This window comes from Apodemus sylvaticus, chromosome 15, assembly GCF_947179515.1.
Source record: "Apodemus sylvaticus chromosome 15, mApoSyl1.1, whole genome shotgun sequence".
Taxonomy (NCBI): Eukaryota; Metazoa; Chordata; class Mammalia; order Rodentia; family Muridae; genus Apodemus; species Apodemus sylvaticus.
This window is the reverse complement of record NC_067486.1, coordinates 50,236,370-50,244,090: the sequence shown is the minus strand read 5'-3', so window position 1 is coordinate 50,244,090 and position 7,721 is coordinate 50,236,370. Positions and strand designations below refer to the sequence as shown.

The following is a 7,721-nucleotide window of genomic DNA, read 5'->3' as shown; positions in this document are numbered from 1 at the left end:
TTAAGTCAAAGATGGAGATGTAGAAGCAAAATGATCCGAAATGGTTCCTAAAGCAGGCTACTAGTGGCCCAGGGAAGCCATGAGGTATGTCAGGGTAGTGGAACCGACCAAATCCTTGGAACCCTGGAATCCAGTTCCGGAACACTGACCATGGATGGATGACCTCTCCAGACCAGGAATACAGGCATTCTGTCTGCAGCCCAAAACAGTATAAGAAATGCAGCATGAAGCTGCCTGGTGTGGAAATCCTCCAATGCTTAGCTTCTGGATTCTGCATATCTTATAGTTTTAACAACAATACTCCCAGACAAGCAGAGACCAGTACACCATAACGAAAACATTGCATCATTATTATCCAAGGCAAACAACAAATACATCAATGAATGCTTCTGCCTGGCATGTGTCAGGGCCTGGGTTTCACTCCAGCACCACAAAAATAATTTGTTCTTCACCTACTTTGTTCCTGTTATCTCCCAAGATATAAAAAAAAAAGTGGGGGTACAGGCTCTGGAACCAGACTGTGTAACTTAAAATTCATGCTCTGTAGTCTAGTAATTTTTCACTGTCAAATCAATTAACCTGCATTTGTTTACTAATTCTAATGACATGGACATGAGTATAAAACTCTTGAGGGAAATTAAGTGATCGGTGTATCTGTGTGTGTGTGTGTGTGTGTGTGTTAGGGTTTCTATTGTCATGTTAAAATGCCATGCAAATAAGCAACTTTGGAAAAAAAGAGTTTATTTCCTTCTTTATTATTTTTTAACTTATTTTTTAATTTTATTTACTTCTACTTTACAGTTCATTATCAAGGGAAGTCAGGGCAGGAACTCAAGCAGGGCAGAAACCCAAAGGCAAGAACTGGTGAAGAAGCCATGGAGGAGTGCTGTTTACTGGCTTGTTCCTCGTGGCTTGCTCCTCCTGCTGTCTTCTAACCCCTCAGCAAGATCACCGGTCCATGAGCTGCACACACACACTAGGTTGGGCCCTCTCCCATCAATCACTAAAGAAGAAAACGCCCTCCAGTCTTGTTTACAGAGACAGAGCTTATGGGGCCATTTTTCTCAATTGAGGCTCCCTTCTCTCAGATGAATCTCACTGTGTCAAGTTGACATAAAAGCAGCCAGCACCTGTGTATGTGTGAAACATGTATCGAAAGAGAGCTACAGTTAAGAGTTTCTGACTGGGTTTTATGTACTATGTTATTTGTAGTATACCACTTCCGTAGATAGTTATCAACTGAAGCACTGGGAAACCAAGAGAGAAGGCAAAGAGATAAAAAGATAGAGGAGGAAATGATAAAAACAAAAGAAGGAAGAAAAAAACAAGGGTGGGGGCAGAGAGTGACTGAAGGACATTTACAGAGCAACACAGACCTTAGCCACACTGACACTGCCCACCTCTGTTACAGAGGGAAGCTCTGCATAAACTGCAAACCTCACTAGGAATTCCCCAAGACTCTATGCTCATGGTCAACAGCATACTCTTTGGCAGGGGACAGGTTTCCTTTCCTCTGCTGGTGTTAACCCAGCAGAGTCTTCCCTGCACGCTCTGGGAGGCTGAGTTTTTTATCCACTTGTATTCTAATCCATTTCCTCCAAGTTCACATAACTCTCTGGGCCCTGCCACTGTTCTTACGGTGCCTATAGCACACTGCACCAAAACTCCTACATTTTACATACCTAAGTACCACTGAAATGCTTCTCTGTTTTTTCCTTCTTGAAGATTTGTGCTATGGCTGTGGCCATGGGGATATTTTATTTTATTTTCTGTTTTATGCACCATTTTTTGGTAAGAAGTATTATTTCAACATAGAAAGCATAGACCCTGTCACTGGATAAAACGGAGACACAAGAGCACTTGAGGAATATTTTCTGTGTGTTGAAAGTACTTATGACCAGAGCAGATCAAGGTTATGTTCTTTAACCATTTACCTCTAATGCTGAAGGGGCTTCTAATGCACTTAAGGGATTCTTGAAATCTGTTATTTTCGAGCGGTATTTTCAGAAGTTCATTAGCAGGACTTTTGAGGCTTAGAAAACAACTAAGTAGGAGACATCAGGAAATACCATCTGGCCTTTACATACTACCTGGCTTTCCCCTAACCTATCATATTCCTATAGGTCCTGAGATCTTTAACATTATTCATGTGTTTTTCAAATGTATTTACTAAGATCCTTTCAGCAACCAATCAAAGAGCTGACCGTCATGAATTAGTGTATAATGGTATGTGTACACTAACTCACATGAGGCTGCACACAGGGCTCACCTCACCACTGAACTAGGAGGTGGGGACAGTTTCCTGAGTGACCTCATTGACAGGTGGCAAGTGCCTGACAGGAAACACTCACAGGCCAGCTTTGGTGGCAGCCTCTAACCCAGGAGATATGGGGGATTGTGAATCTTCCTAGAGGAACAAATATTTTCCATCAATCTCATCTTGGGTTTATTTATCTTTTAAAAAAATAAATACCATTTTCTAGAAATGCTATTAGAACATAGGACTTCTAGAAATATTAGCACACATTAACGTCCATAAATCCCGGCCCTGAGTTAAGTAAATATTAGAATCATTATATTCTAGATGACACTGAGAGAGAGATCATGCTGGGGGAGCTCTGTTTAAAGAGCAGGGAGCTATTTCTGTGGGGGAGTTTTATCTGGAGAGGTGACGTGCCTGGTGGTTCAGACAGGCCAAAGCACTGAAACCACACACAGGCTGCAACCTATATTACAGTTCTGCATAAAGCCTGTGCTAATCTTGAGCTCTCCCTTACCCTCCCACTCAGCAGGGAAAATACTCAGCTGGGCTTCCATAGTGGAAGGGAAGTATCAGAGAGAAGTGGCTTTTAAAAATCTGACGAAGTGTCTACAGCTGTTGTGTGCCAAGACAAGTTTGCCTGGAAATTTTCCCATTCTGACGTCCTTCAGATTGTCTCCTGCACCCTTTCATATCGTAGCACTTGTGTGACTAGAACCTAGGCATAAAAATGTGCTGTCCTCTGCTTGACAGGAGCATGTGCCAGGACCTGCATGTCCTCATTCCCACAATGCTTCAAAAGAACCAGTAAACGAGTCCTCTATGATCTACAAGCTTCCAACTAAAAACCACCACAATGTAATTATATAAGCACTTGGAGATGTAATACACAACCTCTAGCCCTAACCTTAATCTGTGTCCCCCACTTTTTTATCCAATTTGAAACTCTTCTGGGATGATTGACTGCAAAGGTGCCCTCTATTAAGCAAGTTCTAGAAGGTGTTTTCTGCAAAATGAAGTGTGTTCCCATTTAAGCTGTCTCTAATAGGAATTTTGTTTCTACTCACCCTCCTGCTGTGAGTGAGGCTACAGGCCTCTGAGCCAGGACCCTCTCTCCCCCAGCTTCAAGGAAATGCAACTTAGAGTTGAAAGTGCTGCTCTATACAACAAAGACCTGTATTATTGCGCCTCAGTGTGAAACTGTGGAAAGATTTCAATATCACTTCACAGTCTGGACAGCATTCACTTTAGCCCAACAACAAACCTGTGAAGAAAGAAGACTGGTTACATATGTCATTCTGTTTACTGACTTTACTCTGTGGATCAATGTCTTTAAAATCGAACCCATTGTCTTTAAATAAAACTGAATTCATTGGTGAGAAAACATTACATAGACCAATAATGGTGGTGGGATACATATTACTGCTTTTTGCAATATTTGCACCATCAGTGCATTCCTAGCCTCTGGAAACCTTGTCTGAGACAATTTTTCCAAGCATCATTAACCTCGTTAGGTCCAATAAGGAAGTCCAAGAGCGGTGAGATGTTAAGAGTCCTTGTTGAACGCAAGATTACCATGGAAAATGAAATTTTAAAACTGGAGATGAAAAGTGGCGAGATAGCTTAGTGACAACACACTTGCTTTCAGTGCAAGTGTGAGGATGTGAGTTCAAATATTCAGAGCCATGTGAGGCCAGAAGTGATAGCATCTATCTGTAATCCTCGTACACCAATGAGGAAATAGGAGACGGGAGACGCCCCTGACGCTCACAGACCAGCTAGCAGGTGTTTACAGTGGGGAACAACAAAAAGGGACCCTCTGTCTCAAAAGAAAAAGGTGGAAGAAGACGCTACTGAAGCTGACTCCGCCTAGCATGCCATGCCCCTGCACACTAACAGTGTTGAGAAAGAAGAGCTGTTTCCTGTGAATGTAAAATGAATTATCTAATAGTAGAATGATTCTGAAAAACTAAAAGCAAATCATCCAACACACTCCCGGGCTGATAGATAAGCACCAGCCAGAGGATGATGGAGACATTGGAAAACTTGAACAGTTGAGTATCCTGACACTGAGTGGGTACCAGCTTCAAATTAATTGCAGGAGGTCTTAATCCCTAGGGAAGGCAATCATCTGCCACCACAAATATCCATTACAGACAAATGAGGATGGTTTGGGGGCTTGGGGGTTGTTATGCATATTCAAAAGAAATAGACTTTCGCTATCTTCAGTATGCTAAATATCCTTCTATAACCTCTAGACACATATGGTACAGAATATATATGAACAAGAACACTAGCCACGAGTTAAAGCTTTGAAAACCGAGTCAGGCGCTTGCTCCTGGAAGTATATTTAAGGGAACCAACTTGGAAATTTTGAAATTTCCAATAAATGGCTCCACTTAAAAGCTAGTTTTAAATAGACTCTGGGGTTAGTATTCTGATCTGACGAGGAGACTTGGCTGCAAAAGGCTGCACAGCCTTTCCCCAACAGTCAGAGGAAGAATGAAAATTCAATTCAAGCCACTGCTTAATACATCCTGATCGTTTATGTTTCGTATAGACCCAAAATGTAAGCACACACATACATACACACGCATGCACACACACAAACACACACACACACATTATCCTTTCTTCAGTTATACAAAGCAAACATTAGGAGACAGTATCTTGAGTTTTTGTATAGAGGATGAAGTACTTCTGTCTAGTAGTCTACAGTGTGTGGCTAAAGATCATGGTGTCTAAACTGAGCATGTTACTAGCTTTCATAGTCAATAAAAAAGATCACATAGCATGAAAAGTCTGTCAATTTTGGTATGTGACTCATATAAAGAACTGGAAGGGATTTAGACTGTCCACAAATTGTAGTAAATGTGTTGTGTCTTTTGAGTGTTGTCAAGTGTGGGGTGAAGATTTCACTTTAATGTTATTTTAAATATAATATATTATTAGTTTAATTTTTAAATTCTCTTTGAGTTTGTGATACATTGTTTTGGTAAACTACATGAAGAATAGTAAGACACTAACAATGTTTTAGCTTAAAACTACCCAGTGACTAGATTTTAACACATTGCTGTACTGAAAATCAAAATAGATATTTATTTTTGTAAAAATCTCTCTTTAGAATCCATGCTTATCCAATAATGTCTAATAGAGACATGTATTTATATTTAGCTATTTTTTATCAGGAAGTAGAGATTAATAGAAGAGTGAACAGAAAATATTTTCCATCCATGCACAAAGGTATCTGAGAAGGTGCTGAAGATGGCCCGGCAATTAAGAGGATTGGCTGCTCTTCCAGAGGACTGCGGCTCAATTCCCAGCACCAACGTGGCAGCTCACAAGTGTAATTGGAACTCCAGATCCAGAGAATACAACACTCTAACATAGACAGAAATGCAGGCAAAACACCAGCGCACAAAAAAGCAAACACTAAATAAATAAATATTGTTTTAAAAACAGTACCTGTGATCAAGAATTGACAAATGGGACCTCATAAAATTACAAAGTGTAAGGCAAAGGACACCATCAAAAGGACAAATCAGTAACCAACAAATTGGGAAAATATCTTTACCAACTCTACATCAGATAGAGGCCTAATATCCAATATATACAAAGAACTCAAGAAGTTAGACCCCAGAAAACCAAATAACCCTATTAAAAAATGGGGTACAGAGCTAAACAAAGAATTTTCACCTAAAGAACTTCAGATGGCTGAGAAGCACCTTAAGAAATTTTCAACATCATTAGTCATTAGGGGAATGCAAATCAAAACAACCCTGAGATTTCACCTCACACCAGTCAGAATGGCTAAGATTAAAAACTCAGGAGACAGCAGGTGCTGGCAAGGATGTAGAGAAAGAAGAACACTCCTCCACTGCTGGCGGGATTGCAAGATGGTACAACCACTCTGGAAATCAGTCTGGTGGTTCCTCAGAAAACTGGATCAAGCCTTTTCAGGACCAGGGAGTACCAGGACAGAGAAATGGGAAGGGGGTGAGTGGGGAATGGGAGGAGGGAAGAGGCCTTATGGGACATATGGGGGAGGCGGGAAAGGGCATTTGGAATGTAAACAAAGAATATTGAAGAAAAAGAAAATCCATTACCTGAATCATATTAGATTAGCCAAGTAGTGTTATTGAGAGCACCCAAAAGCTTCAAGTGCTAACATCAGTGGACTGTCTATTAAGTAGAGGTGAGATACTAATGCCTAACAGGAAACTGGAAATTGTTTCATCATTTAAAATAAATCTATCCATATTTCTGAAAAAAAAAAACTGGGCACAACACTTCCAGAGGACCCCGCTATACCACTCCTAGTCATATACCCAGAGGATTCCCCAGCATGTAATAAGGATACATGCTCTACTATGTTCATAGCAACCCTATTTATAATAGCCAGAAGCTGGAAAGAACCCAGATGTACATCAATGGAGGAATGGATACAAAAAAAATGTGGTATATATACATAATGGAGTACTATTCAGCCATTAGAAACAATGAATTTATGAAATTCTTAGACAAATGGGTGGAGCTGGAGAACATCATCCTAAGCGAGGTAACCCAGTCTCAAAAGAACACTCATGGTATGTACTCACTGATAAGCAGATATTAGCCTAGAAGCTTGGAATACCCAAGACACAATCCACATATCAAATGATGTCCAAGAAGAAGGAAGGAGTGGCCCCTGGTTCTGGAAAGGCTCAGTGCAGCAGTGTAGGGCAATACTAGAACAGAGAAGTGGGAAGGGGTGGATGGGGGAACAGAGTGAGGGAAGAGGGCTTATGGGACTTTCGAGGAGGGGGGATCAAGGAAAGGGGAAATCATTTGAAATGTAAATAAAGAATATATCGAATAAAAAAATATTTTAAAAAAAAACAGCACCTGTGGGTCATTTTCTCTCTAGAATATAATTAAATCTGTCTTTTAGTACCAAGTACCTTTGTGTACCAGTTAACTATCCAGAAGCCACTACTAACATTGTCTATATAAGTGCCTCTTACCACTGAGACAGGACAGTAAAAAAAAAAAGAGTTACATAATTTTTTTTTTTAAGATAAGGACAGTTGCATGACTCTAATGGTTCATGAGACTTACATGGAAGCTCCTTGGGGAGAGGCTGGATTTCTGTAGCACTGCAGGCAAGTCTGGAATAACAGACAGTCTTCCACAGCTACAAAGGAAGCAATAACTGAATCGTGAGAATTTGTAATTAGAAGCCTGAACCTATAAGCTCTTGTCTATTATAGTCAATAAATATTGAGGTTTTTAGGGTCTTAAAGCTTAACACTGATAGCTGTGTATGGATGAGAAGGTAATCTAGTGGTTGATTTTGTGTATAATCCTTATTATAGCATTATTTCTAGGGGAAAATTGTTCTGGTTCTAAACAGATGTATAATCTTTTAAAAGATTCTTTTTTTCTCAGCAAACTCTTGTGTTCATTTTCATCATCTCTCTGG

At 40.2% G+C, this 7,721-nt stretch overlaps 1 long non-coding RNA gene across 1 annotated transcript; it reads right to left on the bottom strand.

The window, feature by feature from the left end:
- Positions 1-699: 699 nt before the first annotated feature.
- LOC127665742 (uncharacterized) lies at positions 700-7,428 on the bottom strand. Its single transcript, XR_007973494.1, has 2 exons — positions 7,358-7,428; positions 700-3,524 (listed from the first exon to the last, which is right to left on the bottom strand). It is a non-coding gene; the product is annotated as an uncharacterized LOC127665742 (long non-coding RNA).
- Positions 7,429-7,721: the final 293 nt, after the last annotated feature.